This window comes from Helianthus annuus, chromosome 17 (genome assembly GCF_002127325.2).
Source record: "Helianthus annuus cultivar XRQ/B chromosome 17, HanXRQr2.0-SUNRISE, whole genome shotgun sequence".
Classification (NCBI taxonomy): Eukaryota; Viridiplantae; Streptophyta; class Magnoliopsida; order Asterales; family Asteraceae; genus Helianthus; species Helianthus annuus.
Window position 1 is genome coordinate 157,264,806 of NC_035449.2, and position 19,412 is coordinate 157,284,217.

The window sequence follows — 19,412 nt, forward strand, 5'->3', positions numbered from 1 at the left end:
AGGAAGAGATGATTTTAGGGATGCTAATGTTTCTACTTTAGGTTTTGATAAATCTAAAGTTACTTGTTTTCGATGCAGGGAGAAAGGACATTTCAAGAGGGAATGTAAAAATCGAGAAGCAAGTGGAGCACAGAATCCGTTTGGTGGTAATGATTATTATTGGAAAGCCATATATCAACAAGTTGCTTATCAACCTTATCAACAAAAAAACCATAAACTGCACATGTTAAAATGATCAAAGAAGCAAATAAGAAAGCTTATTTTGGTATAATTGATCAAGATGATGAAAAAGTGGCAGAAGCAGTGGCGGATCCAGGAATTTTTTCTAATGGGTTCACTATTTTTAGATGCTTCTATTTCATAGACCGGACATTAAAATTTTCGGGTCGGTTCGACGGTTCCGGTCGGGTAAAGTTCAATACATAATAGACAAATCTATATGATTGTTATGTTCTGTTTGTACTTGCTTCCTTCAAGTTTGTATCTTTGTTTTGGTCAAACAAGATGGGATGGTTTATTTTCATTCAACTTATTACACACATTAAATTATCCAAGAACACTAGAAAAATCTACATCATTTGTAGGCACTTTTTCCCTTTATGATAAGGGATTCTCCCTAAATATCCATCAGCCCACCGTCTATCCAACCTTCCTAATGTAATGTCCCCAGTATTTACATCTTCTAAGAGCATTCATAGTACGCTCCCTATCCCCATACCTATAATTTGACTAAAATCACAATAGAACGAAAAGAAGCAAGAAGTATCTTCCTATTTGCTTTGCCAGTGGGTACTCAACAAGAATATGAGATTCACAGCAATACATACACATTTTACAGAATCTACAACCTTAACCAATATTTGTTCACAAGGATTTATATATATTCAAGCTCAAAGCATTATTATTTCCTCTGTTTGTTTCAAAAATGATGTAAAGCATCATCAATTTCAATTTACACCAATGGGACCATTAAGCAATATGTATAGCATCATTAAAATGAGTAACACAAGCATTCAGTGTAGACTAGAAATTTCCGTAACTATATGTTGAACTCAAAAATGACATAAACAAATAAATAATGCCAAAGTAAAAGACATTATTTAACAATCTGTTCAACTCAAAAAATCAGTGCCACAAGTTAACTTAACACACCTGTGAAGAACGGCCGGAGGAGGACGGCTGTCGGCTGGAGTGGAGGAGGACGGCTGGAGCGGCTGGAGCGGCTGGAGGGGACGGCCGGAACGAGCGGAGATGGTCGCTGAGGGTGGAGGCGCCGCTGTCGACTGTTAGTCACTTGTTCGTCTGGCTGGTGCTGTTGTTTTTTGTTATGGGTTTGTTTTGTTAACCCTAAATGGGTTTTACATTAAAGGAAAAAAAATAAAAATATATATAAAAAAACGGAAAAAAAAGTTTAATAATTGCCTCAAACGGGATTCGAACCCGGGTGACAACGGAATAATAACGCGGACTAACCAGTAGACAACCAAAGCTTTTTGTTAATGGGTTCCCAATATATTTTACTTATGGGTTCCTTTTCAGTTTATTATATATATTTGCACTAGAAAATAAAAACTGAATGGGTTCCTGGGAACCCGATGTTTGTTAATAGGTCTGCCCCTGGGCAGAAGGTTTTAGTTGGGACAGATACATTCCACCTGATTCAAAGGTAGTAGCTTTGACTGCACAAATAGTTCAAGAGCCTGATTTGATGACGGAATAGATGAAAGTGTTTGCCAGTAATGAGACAAGTCAAGAGGAAGAGCCTGTTTCTTCTGATAATAGTTAAGAAAAGACAACAGTTTTTGATCAATCATCATCTGATGACAGTGATGATGAAGAAGAAACACAAATAAACATTGGAAAAGCTTCTTTATCTCATGAAAGTTTTCGATTTTATTTTGCAGATCGATTAGAGAAACTAAAAGAGAGACGAGCAGCAAAAGAACATAAGAAGATGAAATGCGAGAGTGTTGCTCAAAATGAAAAGTTTGAACAAAGTGAAGAAGTTAAAGTCGCTGAGAAGACAGTTGAAGCAGAGAAAGTGATTGTAGTTGAGAAAGTTGTTGAAGTGGAAAAGATAATTGAAGTCTCTAAACCTTGTCTAAAGTGTTTAGAATCTTGCAAGCAGTGTGAAGAAAAAGATGAAAAGTTAGTTGAGCTTGAAAAGATGAAAGAAAAGTTACTGTTCGATGTCAATTATGTGAAGGAATCATATGATGTATTGAATAGAATGGTAACTGGTCTACAAAAGACAAATTCTAAAAGAGAGGATGCATTAACAATGATGAATGATGTAATGATGTCAAAGCAGAAAGCCATCAATTATTACATTGAGGAATGTGCAAAGTTAAAGCAAGAGTTGGAGACAGAAAGGATTGAAAATGAAAGAATCAGACGTTTGCTACAAAGCTATTCTAGTTCTGATTATTTGATTGATCGAATTTATCCAACTGTTGCAGGTCTTGAAGCATTTCAAGATGAGAAGATGAAGAAGAAAGATACTGGTAAGAAACAGAGTGTCAGTTATAACAAGTGTCCGCCTCCAATCTGGGAAGGTTATTCTCCCAGAAAACCAAATAAGGAGCAAGTCAAAAAGGCAGTCAATATAAAGTTAAAGTCTGAAATAACTGATGAGTTACCAGAAAACATACACGTCACGTTTACATCGTATGACACTGATCATGAGTCTGTGTTAATAAAGAAAGTGGTCGATCAGGTGTTGGATAAGGATGAGGAGTTGGAGTCAAAGTCTGACTCTGGAAGTTCGAGTTCGTCAGTCAACATTCCAAAATCGTCGATTAAACGGGTTTATAGTAAAGAATTTTTGTTATCAAAATCCAATTTGAATGACGAAACATACGAAGTTGCATATACTTTGAATGATTCTGACAAATTATATTCTGATAAAGAGTTTCCAATAATAGGTGTTAAACCAGAAATGATAAAAAAGGTTTTCAAACTAACAGAAATTAATATTTCTGAAATAAAAGATGAAAATCTTTCTTAAAAACCTAAACCTTACACCTCAAGAGTTCAACAACGTTTAAACAAGAAAAAGGGTTATAGTTCTGGTTCTGGTTTTCAAAAGAAACCAAACCATAACGGTAATTTCAAAAAGAAAGGTCTTGGTTTTATTCCACCAGAAAATCATAAAAATGAGAAAATTTCTAAATCAAAAACTAAATTTGTTTCATGGACAAGTTCGGAAGAAGATGTGACAACTGGTTATTTACGGCACCTAATTACATGATTAACAGATGATTAACGCGATAATAAATAGTGTTTAAGACGCAAATTAACTTAATTAGGCCTTTGGAGTGCCTAGGAACGTCTTTACGACTTTACAGTGCGCGAACGGTGGTTTACAGAGAAACCTGCTAAATATTACGCGACGACGATCTGATGCCGTACAAGATACTGGCAACGCCGACAAATATTAAATTTTTACGATATATTTTAGCTTCGTAATTAAATTTTTACATCCGTGGTCGAAACCGGATCGAAAAATGGATTAAAGACGACAACGATGTAATTTTTCGCGATTATTACAGTTATCAACGCACGAACGCGACTACGACGGATACCGACATTATTATTACACGTTTTTAACTCTAAAATATTATTTTACAAAGCTACGGTGATTTCGGTTATAAAAACGTGCCTCGTAGGAATTACGGGCCACTTACACATGAGAATGGCTTGTGGGCCCTGGGCCCAAGCCCAAAACCCACAAGCCTAAACCTGAACATAATAAATTAAATCTTGAAAATCTCTACAAAGATCTGCAAAATCTACACAAGATCTATCCAAGATCTCATCGAATCTTTACAAGAGATTTTTTTTGTACATGAGATCTACACAAAATTTCTAAATAAGATCATATCTTCTAACAATCTAAACAGACCAAACCCTAGTATATATTACTAACTAAATCTCTAAAACTCTCATTTCTCCCACATAAATTCACTACCAAACACCCTCTACATTACTCCCTCTCTCGATCTCTCTATTACATACAAACACAGAGAAATAAAAAACAAGCAAGACCCAACCCAACCACACCCCCCTGCTCGCCTGCTCTCTCTCTCACGAACAGTCTGGTCACCGGAATTCATCACCGGCGACGAATAGGCGGAGATGGTGACGGCGCCGCCACCTATGGCGGTGGTGGTGCCGATTTCCGGCAACAGCGACGGCGCAGCAAACCCCCCTTTTTTTGAATATTGAAACGGATCACCACCACCACCACCACAGTCCGGTGGTGGTGCGGCGGCGTTACACGAGAGAGGGAGAGGTGATGAGAGAGAGAGGATGACAGAGTAGGAGCGGCGCCGCTGCAGGCGGCGGCGGTAGCAGCGGCAGTGGAGGTGACGACGGAGGATTTTGCTTCTTTTCGACAAGTTTTCCGGTAACAACAGCCCCTCTTCTCCTATTTCTTTCATTTATCAGACGTATTGATGCTGGGAGGTTCATTACTGTAGAAGAGGATTGATGGTGTCAGTGGTGGGGGTATGTACCGGAGCTACGCCGGCAACAACAAGCGACGATGGCGGCAGTGGTTATGTTTTGGGCTACAGATTGTTTCGGGTTTCGGTTCAGGTCTTGTCACGTTTTGGTTTCGAGTCTTGGTCATAGGCAGTCAACAAGTCATTGGCTCATATCTCTCGGGTGTGCTCGGTTTGGATGTTTTGGGTTTCGATCAACGGTTCGGGTCGCGTGGTTCGGTCAGGCGGCTCGTTTCTGTTGACTCGGTCGAACCGAATCAACTCAGTCAACGCAACGAGTCAACTCAGCGGGTCAACCCGGTTGACTCGGTCAACTCAACCGGTCAACCCGTTCGACTTTTCGACACTAAAGATGGTAAATGTTTAAGTCGCGACTAATAACGTTGTTTTATTTTATGTAGTTTTGTTAAATACGCGATATCGAGCTCCAACCGAACAGACTAGTATTTACTTTATATTTTGTTGTTTTTACGAAAAGTATATATATTGGTTATTGAATATTGTTGAACCTTGATAAAATAACGACAACTTGTGTTGTCGGGGGCGTCCAAAAACAGAGGAAACTCTGCCCGTTTTTTTTCGAAAAAACTCGTAAGACGAAAACACGTTTTATTCAAACGACTCACATAAAACAAGACGCGGATGCATATTTTCTCAACAGCACTTTATAATTTACAAATGCGTCAATAACACCAAGTATTTTACAAAATAAATATAATAATTTTTATATTTATTTTCAAACGTTTAACGACTCGATTTCTCTTATGAAAACAAGAAAAGAATAGTTTTTATAGTTACTTCGGACATTATTTACGACAATAAATATAGTTATTATATTTATTCTAAAACTATGAAGTCTCGACAATTCTTTTATAAAAATAAATATAATTATATATTTATTTCGAACATCAAACATAAACGACGATGACGCAAACGATTATACAAAGTAAAGTTATTATATTTAAACTCGAATCTTTTTATAAATGATATAGAATATATATTTATTTCAAATATCAAACGACACGAATCCGCTTTATAAAATTAAATATAGTTTTTATATTCAACTATAGCACAACATGAATTCGTTTTACCAAAATAAATATAGTTTATATATTTATTTCCAATATCGTTCAACATGAATTCTTTTATAAAAATAAATATAGTTATAGATTTATTTTCAAATACAATAACTCGACGATTCCTTTGTAAAATAAATATAACTTTTTATATTTATTTCAAACACCGAAGGGGCTTATACATATCCTTTGATAAATATGATACGAGACTTAATATACGGCGCAAGTTTGTTATATGATATTTTCATATAAATATTCTTTTTATACACGTATGACTACTCGAGACGGCTAACGCAATACAACGATATATTTATATATTTTTATATAAATATTTATTTATTTTTAAATCTCTCGAGAACCAAAGTCCTTTCAAGACTTATTGGTTATTACCGACATTAGGCGAAACTTAACGAGTATAACTTAATCATTACTATTAAGTTATCAACTTACCGTTGAATCGTTCGACTAACGATTCGGTAGAGCTCGGTGACACGTAGACTAGTTACCGCTTTTATTTAGAAACTTATAAGATATTCTGTGTTAGGAATATTGTAGAATGCACGCTAGCAAGTCAAGTCTTGGAAACGACATCACGAAGTCGTAATTAGCTAGCTTCACACAAGACAATCCAGGTGAGTTCATAACCCCACCTTTTTACGGTTTTACATTTTTATGAATGTTTTCGGGGTGGAAAGACATGCACGTTTTTCAGAAACATACAAAGTTTTTGATAAACAAAGACTGCATATTTTTAGACAAAGCACGTTGTGCAAGAACATACAAAGCTTTTGAACGAACGAAAACTCATATTTCTAAATCATATTACGAATGGATTATACTAAATATACCTGTTTTTACAAAACAAAAGCGTATTATCGAAATGTGAGTGATTTTCATGACTAGGGATGGATCGTCGGGTGATAATATAGAGACTGGGGAGTTGGCCTTAGAGGCTAGGGAGGTTCAGCCTTAGAGGCTGGGGAGGTTCGGCCTTAGAGGCTGGGGAGATTCAGCCTTAGAGGCTGGGGAGGTTCAGCCTTAGAGGCTGGTGTAAAATACATGTTACAATTATTTCAGACATTTTATACATGGTATGATTAGCTTAAGGAAGGTTTACTACTAGATCATATGAGTGGTGGGCACAACACTTAAGGCCACTAATCCTCATCGTAGGACCGAGGGACATGAGTGATAGATCTATTTGGGTGTAGCGAGCCCACACCCATGAGGCCGGGGCGGCCCATAGAGGTGACTATGTCTTCCAGCCGGAAGCCCGGTACAAATTTTCTAGGTTTGAGTACTTCCTGCACCATTTCACACATACCATTGGCTTTGCAACCCATTGGTGATCTCTTTTTCCTTATTGCTACATACCAGGGACATACATACTTACAGAAATACTTGATTTATACAAATTAAATACCATGTTTTATACAAATTCAAAGCATAGGATTATGCGGGCATGGAGTCAAAGTCAGGGTGGGCATTGATGGTTATACGAACATTACAAATACGAGAGTTTACAAATACATGGTTTTACGAACATAATGCGTTACAAATACAAAGTTTCCATATAACTTGGCAAGAGAACGATTTCTAAATTCGTTTTCTCAATATTATTTCACAAACCGGTTATTCAAAAGATTTATTTCAAATCTTTTACAAACAAACTATGAACTCGCTCAACTTTATGTTGACTTTTTCGCATGTTTCTTTCTCAGGTTGCATTTCAAAGTTAAGGCACAGTTGGAATAGGAGAACCATCGAGGATTCGAGTACTTAGTGGGCGTTCGATTTCTAGAAATCTTAGCTTATTTGCTTCCGCTGTGCAATGAAGATACCAGTCCAGTCACACCAGCTCTGATAAATTCGGGGTGTGACAGATTGGCATCAGAGCTATAGGTTACAGCGAATTAGGTCTCTGTAGAGATACCTAGGCTCTAACCTCATATTTCTCTGGGGACTTAGATTATTAAAACATTGAATACATACAGAACGCCTAGTACTCGAATATGGTCTCCAACCGTTGCCGAAAAACAAACAGTCAAGATTTTGTTTTCAAACATATGTTAAAGTTGTGTTTTACACACGATACATAAAACAGTCGCATACAGTACACAAAACTCTGAGAGTTTAGGAAAAATGCATTTAAGACCTTCGGAAATTTATGTTGAAGTTCATTAAAGGTCGTCACGTAGGAACCACGAATATTAACTCGGGCACACACTATTATCCATATTGTCTATGATATTTTAACTTCTCGAGCAGGCAGCCTACGTATAACGAAACGCTTGTGCACGAGAATACATGAAACTCAAATTTTACGTCAACGGATGTCGGAGTACATCACATTTTACGCGAAACGAAATGCTAGTGCACAGGTATACGTGAAACTTAAGTTATACGTCAACGGAGGTTGAAGTACGTCACATACGACTTTCGAGGTGAAGTCACTAAGAAGACATTATGGAGCATTTCAACGACGATACAAAACCTGTCAGCACGAATCACGCCAGGGAGAAGACGTATTTCTTCACATTCCCCCTATCTCATTAATGACGAATACGATATGTTCGACATTCCATGGTAATGTCAACTAACAACTGGTCATCACACGAAACCCCAGGTAAAGTCCTTAAATTTCTTTCATTGAAATTTCGAATTTTGCATCTAGCGAGTAGAGTTTCACAGCTCTACTCCTCTTAATGGTCATTGTATCACGATCATTTCTTTCATTATAGCGAATATTCATTTGCTTCATTTCTTGAAAATTCATATGTTACGCATGCATCGTTTGTTACGCATGTGGTTTCGTTTCGAATAAGCGTTTCATCAAAGTTCAAATATTATTTCGCTAAATCTAATTATTGATTTGTGATTCGAATGACCCGCATTATTGTAATTGTTGGCTCTTTTATTTCAAATCTTTTTGAAACAAACTATGAACTCGTACAACTTTATGCTGACTTTTTCGCATGTTTCTTTCTCAGGTTGTATTTCAAAGTTAAGGCACAGTTGGAATAGGGGAACCATCGAGGATTCGAGTACTTAGTGGGCGTTCGATTTCTAGAAATCTTAGCTTATTTGCTTCCGCTGTGCAATGAAGATACCGGTCCAGTCACGCCAGCTCTGATAAATTCGGGGTGTGACAGAAGAAGCAAAGAGCTCTTTCTGGAAGCAATCAAAGAAAGAGTTTATTGCTGATAAACAAAAGTTTGTGAAGAATGAGGTTTATCAAAGAAAGGAGACAAGAACCTGTTACAGATGTCATGAAGTTGGTCACATCGCTTGGAATTGTCCAATGGCCACCAAAATAAAATAGGAAGTTGTTTCTAAACTAAAAGATAAAGTTGTTGATAAAACCGAACCACCAACCGAAAAGTTTAAAGTTTTTAAAAACTCAACATATGAAGTTGGTGAATATTCGAAAAGATTTTACAAGAGAAGGGTGAATCTTAACAACCAAACATGGGTTGTTAAGAAATCAGATGTAAAAAATGGCGATGAATCTGATTCCACAAAGTCAGAGGAGCCACATGTTGTTAAAAAGGAAGAAAATTCAGTTCCGCCAATGGATGATGTCAATTTTCCACCATTGCGAACTGAAAATTTTAAACAAAAGGTTGGTAAGGTGGAGATTTCAAATCAATTCTATTATGAAAAGAAAGAGTTTGATGTTGAAAAAGTTTTTAATGGAAATGTGAAAAAGATTTTTGGAAAGATGATCGATGGAAAGGTGAAAGGGGTAAAAGATTTTTATGAAACAAAGAAAGCAACTTACACCCCGAGTGAAGATGAGGAAGTCACATCCAAGTTCGGTCAAGCTTGGATGTCTTTTTTTCATATGTAAAAATTCTAACTTGCCGGAACTCCCAGGTTGGTAATTGGGGAGTAGGAATCGGCATCTTTCTTGAGAAATTCACAGGTTGGTAACTGTGATGTTTCATTTTACAAGTGGTTAATGAGGGACATTAAGTTGTACTTAATTTCCTACAAGTGGTATTTGTTGGTAGAACCTAAAATTGTTAAATTTTTCAAGTGTTTGAAAAGAACAATGTGATGATCCCTAACCTACAAGTGGTAAATTCAACAAAACTTATTTTCCGGAAAAACCATTTTGATTAAAACAAACTTAGGTGTTTTGAAATCATAATGGGAAAATGGTTTGTTGAAAGGGGGAGTTCTGATTGTTTATGACAAGTGGATGGCGATTTGAAGCAATTCACAACAGTTGTCATTTTACTTGTATAGTTTATTTTCAATTTTCTTTTAATGGTTTTGAATTTTAGGGGGAGCAAGAAATTTCAGAAATCCAAAAGCATTCGAAAATTTGAAAAAATACAAAAACATGATAAAATTTAAAAATTAAAAAAAAAACATGATAAAATGAAAAAAAGTTTTGTTGTGAAAAAGAGGAAATGATAGAAAATCAGTGGACTATCATAGCACGCTAAAGAATTGTAAAGTCAAATGTGATAAACAATCTCACTGAGGATATGCCAGTAGGTTTTATACATTCAGTAAATTGGTTTCGAGATATAAACCTATAAATCATAACTTACTTATCTCGTGGGGAACATCTCTCGGATATATGGGTAACCCCCGAAATCTTGTTTGAAAGATTTTCTATTTCTGACATACTAGGTCTTTGTGCGTGATGATATCTGGGGTATTATACCAGGACTTCTGATTTTGCGGAAGCAATAGCCCAGTCCTCGTATAATACTTTGCATATGCTTTAATCTTAAAGCCAGCCCTCAGTACAAAAAAATGATGAAACATTGAAAAATGCTAATCATGTGCTGTTGAAGAAAAGATCCCCAAACGGGACACACCTAAAGACGAGCCATCATCTCTTTGTCTGAACAGAAGTTCTAACCTGAGCTCTCATGGTCTCGCATTTACCCGTTTACAGATATCATTAGTGTATATTCACCTGTAAGACTGAATATAGAAGTCTGGATACGGGAGTATATTCTGAGGTGGGACACGCGAATAAGTTTAAGTGCTTAAAACATTAATCTTGTATTTTGGAACAGTTGAACTTTGTGTGAAAATTTAAGTGGATCAGTATACTGACAATCTACGTGAATCGTTTAGAACTTAAAATGTCTAAAGCTTAACGGTGTTAGTGATTTGTCTCATAAACTGATATGATCCTCTTACACAAACAAAAATATTGTATGTAAATATTTCTTTACTGTATATTCTTTTATATTCAAAAATACAAAAAGATTTTAAGTGTGTTTTAGCATAAAATTTTGAAAAATTCAAAAAGATTTTATTTCATCTTTTCGACAACTGATGTTAAAAAGCTGATTTTCAAAATCCCGAGTGCTAAACATGACGACAACTGGGTTGGGAGAGTTTGTTTGAAATGAGTAGTGAATTTGGAATAATTGTTTTTCTTACAAATGGTTCATCAGAGATTAAAATTGTAAAATCATTTCTTGATTGATTAATACTTGCAAGTGGTATATAAATTTTTCAAATTTTAAATTTGTGAATTTATTGTGAGATAGAGATGTGTGCAGGTTAACCAGGTTCCTGATCCTGAGCAGAATGTGAGCCAGGTTTGGATCCTGTAACAATTTAAGGTGGAGTTTGCTAGTAGATCAACATCCGAGGGGGGGAAGAGTTGATGATGCTGATGAACTTAAGGAATCAAGAGATCTGATCAAGAGAATTAGAGTGAGGTAAGAGCCAGGTCAAGATCCTAGAGATGAAAAGAAGACAGAGATTAAGGATGCTAACACTGTTAGATACTTTGGTAGAGTACGAGAAGATTGATAAAGACTTAAGGTTGAAGACTCGACACTGAAGACTTCGTCAACATCTGAGGGGGAGTCTGTTGGTGCATACGTCTGTCGACTTCTTCTTGTATCGAGTCTTGCACTAGATTATATAGATCAGGACAGAAGTATGAGAAAACAGGTTTTTACAGGTTGAGAAGTCATTTCGTACGAAATGAAGTTTAGGATATTTCGCACGAAATAGACTATGTCTATTTCGCACGAAATCAACCTAGCTATTTCGTACGAAATACCATCCCATATATATACCCATGTTGCCATCTCATTTGTAACTTTCCGGTTTCAGTGCCGAACTGCTGCCGAAGTGTCTACTCGTTGTAAAACTTTGTCAAATCAATAAACAAGACATTAAAAGTGAATATCAAGCTGTTTCGAAGTCAATTCATTAGTTTCCGCCTCTTGAATTGATAAGAACACTTCTGAACGACTCTTTTCGGTCGTGAAAACGATCCTACAGTTGTAGTATAACCCTCTAAGGTTGTATTACCTGGTCCTTAGTAGTTTGAATTATATGCACATGTCCGTTATTATGCTTATAAATGCCATAATTGCCCTTTTGACATATAAATGAGAATTTTGAAAATGTGAGAGGACATAAACCTTTATTACTAATAGATAAGCTTGTCCCGAAAATTTGACATCAGTTCTTGGTCCCAAATAGGAGTTATGCTCGATATCGTAATTAGAAGCTCTTTATTAATTAAATTGTGATATCTTGCATAAGGCATGTTTAAACTTATATTTTGACCCAAAACTCATTACCTACTATTAAGATATTATTTTTAGGGATTTTTGGAACTTTCAATCAGATTATAAATATCATGGAGTTCTTATATAATTCGGTAAATGACGATAATACCCTTTTCATGTATAAAAAGAGATTAACAAATGATTTGAATGCCAAACCTTTTTCTACTGATTTTATACATCAAATAAATTATTTTGAGCATTCAAAACTGATCAAAATCTCATATTTCCATAAAACCCTTTAATTATCGTCAATTAGCGATTTTACGCTAATTAGGTGCATAGTATGGTTCTTAAACCATATTTAACATCTAAGACTCGTTACCTACTGATTTTATAATTAAATTTTAATATTATTATAGTAGGTATAAGTCGTGAACTCAGACTTCCAAAAATGTCTGTAAAAGCATATGTGAAATGACCAAAATGCCCTTTCGGGGCATAGTTTGGCCATAAATGGTAAACCTCACATATGTATGATATCTTACTGATGTAATGTGATAAAATAAATATTTTTACTGATTACCAAAGACCAGAACCTCAGTTTGTTTTAAAACCTCTTTTATAAAGGGTAAAATGACCAAAATGCCCTTACGGGACTTAATTTGGTTTTAAATACTTTTTGGGCATATATGTTAACATCCTATTTATGTATTAACATATTTTAAGCATAATAACATATGGGACTTGTATATAATTCATTTGGTTGCCCGTTACGCATTTACGCGTTCGGATCGGTTTATGTAACTAGTTTACGTAAGTTTGCCAAAACGGGTTTAACCTTATCATTTTTGCTTCAAAATCCAGAATACCCATATTATACAAGACTTCGAACTTGTTGGGTCCAAATTACATTCTATTCCGGTCATCGCTTAATCTAGCGTATCGTACCGTTTTAGATACTTTAAGCTAGCCGGTCTAAGTCTACAACTTAAATAAGACCATTAGCATTCTGAATTGGTTATATATTACCATCACTCCAGACTAGAGCCACCCAGTAAAAGCTAGCTGCATTTAGATAGATTGGATACGACTGAGTTAGTTTGCTGTGAATCAAGTATTAGCTCAGGTAAATACTTTTAACTTATTTTCCCTTATACGGGCCTGGGATATGGTATTATAATACCACTTGGTCGGGTATGAAATCATTTAATCAGATTGTGATTAATAAATTTACATAATCCGTTTTAATCTGTCTTGTTTGATAACATAAACATTAGGGGTTAATTCGACCGTGTCCTGGATATCCTCGGCTCATTTAAGTTATTAATGGCCACGACCTATGCACGGGGTGTAGGCATACACCTGACAGATGCAAATGCTAAATATTAAATTACCCACAAGTTGGGGATAACTCCTCTGTGGGTTTTATAAGTGGTGAGTCGGTTAATCATGACCGGCTTCCAAACCGGCCCCATATGTATGACAAACATGGAAAACTGCATACAAGATTTTATTAAAGATTGTCCCAAGTTATAAATGGTTTGTGCCTTGTGCACTTAAATCAATTTTCATAAACTCTTTTCAAATGAGTCAGTTAATTGTATTTACCAGTGAAAACTGACGTATTTTCAAAAGACTAAGTGGCAGGTACTACTCGTAATAGGCTGGGAGTTGCTCGGTGTCGAAATAGAGGATCTTGCAAATCCTTAAAGATGCCTTAAAGTCTGCTAAACTTCATTTTATACATTCTGTAAAGATCCACCTATGGATTTGATATTACAGGCTCGTCTATAATAAATACTTTGATATTTTCAGACATTTGAGTTTGTAATAATATTTTATATTCCAAGACTTCCGCTGTGCTATTCTGTGTATGTTTGACCATGATGATATCAACTACGTCACGATACTCACCACCGGGCCCACCGGTAATATTTGGAAATATCGGGGTGTGACACCTGCGAAACGAAATTCGAACGGGGTGTTATCAAACAACGAAGAAGGATAAGAAACATGCCAGTGGTGCAATTAATTGACACTGGCATCAAGAAATAAGAACGAAGAAGCATTGGAAACAAAGTGTAGCGCCGATTGCAAAAGATTTGATCATTTGCTTGAGGCTGGGCACAAAGTGATTATTCATTTAATTTTTAAATTCCCCGTGAATTGCCTATATTATATTTTTGTATGACAACCAACAATTGTCTTCCAGTAATCCACTTTGCAATAGTTACTATATTGAAGTTATTAAAATATAGGCAAACGATTAGAAAGTGCATTTCATGATGTTATGTATTTATTTTTAATGTATGGCTTATGGTTATGTATTTCGTGGTTTGGTGTTTCTTTGTGAAGTTATACCATTAAAGACATGACCAACAGGGTTGCCAAGCCTAACCCTTAATGAAGAAGATATAATGTATTTGGTGGTTTGGTTGTCTCTTTGTTATTTTTTTTAATCTTTTAACAACAATTCTTTTTTTAATAGGAAATATTCCATTATCAAAACTTTTAGATGTTCTCTTATGTATTGTTACTGAGTTGGATGTACTGACAATTTCTACCAATAATATATGGTTATTAAATCTAAAATGCATTCCATATTATTCGCTACTACAAACCATTTCAAAGTTCTAAATAACTGAGGTTGTACACATACAGACGATTAGATCGGAAAGTTTCGCAAAAAATTTACAAATTTTTTGGGTTTAGACATTTTGATGTTTAAACTATAAAAATAGTTTGAGAATAAGAATGACTTTGAAAGAATGGATTCTACTTCATTCTTTTGATTATAATGGGTTCGTCTGAATTTAATGTATTCTTACCATCATAGACTTGAAATTCTTTAGGAATATTCATTAATGTACCAATTTCCTTAATCATTTGGTATACTTTATATAATTCCGTTTACGTGCTGAATTGATTATCAAAAGTTGTGTATTTTTTACATGTAAATTGTGATTTGGGCTGCGTACATGAGTATTTTGTTTCCGCGTGTACCATTTTTCTTGAATCTCTTATCTTTAGCATAGTTATTTTTTATTTATTTATTTTTCTTGAACGGCCAACGAAATAAAGCTCGGCTACCCAAGGTAAACCAGTGACAAAAGTCAACTGCAAACAACACTGGGTAACCAAAGTTCACCATATTCAGTTCCCGGGAAAACCTGAAAACCCGCCGCCCAAAAGCTCATTGAGGTAAAACCCGGTTGAGATCGGAGAAGAACTTAAGAACTATGGCCTCAAACCCAAATCTTTACTTCCTCTCCAATGCTAATCGAGCTGCTATAAATCAAAAGAAGGAGCATGGCAATCTTACATGTGTACAATCATCATTAATGTAAAGATAATCGGGTTGATTACACCCATTAACAAATATAATATATCAAATGTTCAATTCCAACTTACAGCGGAGGCTAATTGCTTTTAGTTTAGCACATCTTATCTTATCTTATCTTATCTTACTATATAATAAAAGAAACCATTTGTGGGACACTTGTCATCATATTAGGCCATGTCTTATAAATAATTATTATTTTAGTTTAACTTCTAATTAATTATAGATAACTCTCCTATTATATATTATTTACTTTAACATCTTATGGATAATTATTAGAGGTTTAGGATTAATTATAGATAACTCTCATACTATATATTATTTAGTTTAATATCATATGGATAATTATTAGAGGTTTAGGATTAATTATAGATAGCCCTCCTATTATATATTATTTAGTTTAATAACCCTGATGTTTGGGCATGTTGTCATTTTCATTCAAAACAACATTTTTATAAAATATAGAATACCACAAAATAAATAAAAATTAATATTAAATCTTATCCTACTTTAAATGTTGAATAGAATATTTTTATTTTTCTAATAAAATATTATCCTTAAATTTAAATTGTTAATTTAAGATATTTTTAAATAACCAAATTAATTATCACCAAAACCAAACTATGTATTAATATATTATTTATTTTTATTTTCATTATTAAAAATTATTATCTCGATTTTATTACATAATTTTTAAACAAATTATTTTTAAACAAATTGTATATAACTTTCAATATTAGTTTATATAAAAAATTAGATTTATCACGGTTTTTTTAAATAAATTTATATTTTATCACTCAAATGATTGCTTATTTGCTTCTTGAATAACATATTTGACCACTGCGTCTTCTTTTCAATAATCATCTCCGCAATCACCATATCTATTGCGTACCGAGTATATCCTTTAGTTTTTTTAAATATAAGTTTCTTATTATTTTGTATATAAAATCATATTTATTCAAGCCGTGTAATACACGAAGAATTTTAAAGATATACCTTTTTTAATTATTTGGTAAACAATATTACATTTATTCAACCAGTGTAATACACGTGGTTTTAAAGATATAACTTTTTTTATTATTTGGTATATAACATTACATTTATTCAACCCGTACAATATGGTTCTTATATAAATAATTTTTTATTATTTAATATATAAAACTACATTTATTCAACCTGTGCAATAAAGGAGGTTTTTAAAGATATATATTGTTTTATCATTTAGTGTATAAAATTCATTTATTCAACCCGTGTAATACACGGGGTTATAACCTAGTGATAAATAATAATCAACCTTCCGTCACGACGCGCAGGTTACATCAACTCGTTAAACAATATAAAGTAAGTTTACGTCACATATGTAAATACATACAGGCATTCATACATACATGATATATGTATGATTTCCTAAGTCACCATTAGTTAAATTCACATTTAGAAAGCCAAATTTTATACACATATTTCACATAAATATAAAGCAACATAATAATCAAGTGAGAATCGAGTTTGGATTCAATTGAATTAACATGTGACCATATCACAATTGGCACAATTATTATTGTTATTTTAGTTGCTATTATTTGGTTTATATGCTCAAAGTAGGTCTTTTCTTTATAGGAGGTATATGAATCAACGTAACACGTTCGTTCGTTCCTATTTTTTTGGAGGCTCTAAGCGAACTATAAAATGGAGGTCCTTTTGTAAAATTATCTTTTTCAACATATTTAGTAACAAAACCCTCCTTCTTTACCCGGGCTTAGGACTTGCAATTAAAAACTAAAAATTTGTAATTAGTATAGTTAAAAAAAATAAGTTACATTTTTTTATAGATATAGCATATGTTTAAATAAAATTTATTTTTCTAGCTTTAATTAAGGCAAATTGTTTGATGAAATTATCGTAATCAAGTTCTTCTAAAAATCTTTTTAATAGCTAATGATTGTAAGTCTTTCAATTTGGGTAATGGACTAATGGGCAATTTAAATTGCAGAGCTTTTTAGTGAGTTGTTCGTATTATCTTATAATAATTGAGCCTGGTATAAAGAAAACACACCAAATTTTGGAGGCCTGTTAATTTGGGTGACCCTAGACCTAGACCTGGGCCTAGGGTCTTAAGCCTTTTGGATCGGCCCTGCAACGTAAGATATTTTGTGTTGTTATGATGGGTAAATGTATGTGTGCCTATTACATTTCCAATACATTAGGTATGCATGTCGTGTTTACAATATTGGCTTTTAATTGATACTAGTTTTTTTGGCGCCACGCGTTGCGGCGAAACCGAACAAATGATTATACAAAACAAACGTGATTTGAAAATAAAGTATGTTGTTTAGAAAGCCAAACCATTAGAACGGTTTAGTTTATCATCGTACTGTTTTATGATAACAAATACATACTTTATTTTGAGTATAACTTTGCTTTTAACAAAACTTAAGGGAAAACATCAAACACAACTCCGTACTTAAGTTTTTAGAGAAAAGTTATGAATGTAAAATATTAAAGAAGTATCAAATTAATTGATAAATGAGTACATTACGATTTTGGTCCCTGTGGTTATGTCACTTTTACCCTTTTAGCCCAAAAAAGAATTTTTTTAACAATTGAGCCCCCAACGTCTTTTTTTCTTACCCTTTTGACTCTAATACTAACCCCATCCATTTACTTGGTTAAATACTTGTCATCTGCCCCTCACATAAGGGGCATTTATGGCAATTCACCTATTAACTTCTAAATTCTTAAATAAAAAACCTGACCTCGATTCTATTTTCATCTTCTTCACTTAAGCACCCCCAAACCCTAATTCCATCAATTCACTACTGTTTTTACTTCGTGTAGTTTTTCAGCCGTTTTTTTCATTCAAATATGCATCTAGCATCTGATTCCAAACCCTAAATCCCCAAATCACACCTTCATCTACATCCAAATTGTTTTTTCATTCAAATCTGCATCTAGCATCTGATTCCAAACCCTAAATCCCCAAATCACACCTTCATCTACTCAAATCTCCTTCAAATTCAACCTACATTTTCTTCACCGATCATCAATCTCTCACCGAAGATTCAAATCTACAATGGTGACAATGGAGAGCTTGATCGGGCTCGTGAACCGAATATAGATGGTGTACATTGTGTTAGGAGATCACGGCGGCAAGGTATGTCGCTTTGGGAAGCTCTGCCTACTGTCGCCGTTGTTGGTGGTTAGGTGAAGCAAACTGTTATTATGCTCATTTGTTAGGTTTTCGTTTTGTTGCCATAATGTAACACCCCGAAAACGGGTTTGGTAAATCAAACCACGTTAATACTAAAAAGACGGGTAAAGTACCATCGATGGTAAAAATTAACCCGTAAAACAAAATGATTAGGAATAAATTCACTTAGTTATTAATATGTAAACATGTAATAAAAAAATGAAGAAGTAGTCTTAAACAATTAAGACTAAACTTGAGGGGCCAAAATTGTAAAAAGGGAAAGTTATATTTTATAAAGAAAATTTAAAATACTACACACACATAAAGTGTGTGTAGCAGATCGATCATCAGGAGAGAAAAAGGGGTGCAAACCCTAGTTCACCAAAATCATCAATTAAAGGGCTAACTTGAGCTCAAATTCATGAATAAACGTGAATTAACGATCACCTAGTCATGGGGATCACAAGGTATGTCAAATTTTGCAATTCGATGATATCTTGAAATTATGATGAACACTCATAACCGAAATTCTAGAGTGACTGTAGAATAACAGTGATATTGACATGAGTACAAGTCTCGGAACAAGCCCTGTATGTAAACTTGTTGATTTAGTGCCATGAATTAGTGTTTCTGTTAACTAATCATGTAGGTGCTAAGTGGGTGTTATGATAATATGATAAACACTTAAATTAGAGTGTTAAATTTATGAAATTTGAAGATATGATGCAAGTCCTATATGTTATTCATGAACACTAGACATAGAGGTTTGATTATGATGTTAAAATTTGGTTAAAAGAATGA

General features: G+C 34.3%; 1 long non-coding RNA gene across 1 annotated transcript; it reads left to right on the plus strand.

The window, feature by feature from the left end:
• The first annotated feature begins 3,865 nt into the window (after positions 1-3,865).
• Positions 3,866-4,974, plus strand: LOC110925767. The gene is made up of 2 exons (XR_002584719.2): positions 3,866-4,408; positions 4,482-4,974. It is a non-coding gene; the product is annotated as an uncharacterized LOC110925767 (long non-coding RNA).
• Positions 4,975-19,412: the final 14,438 nt, after the last annotated feature.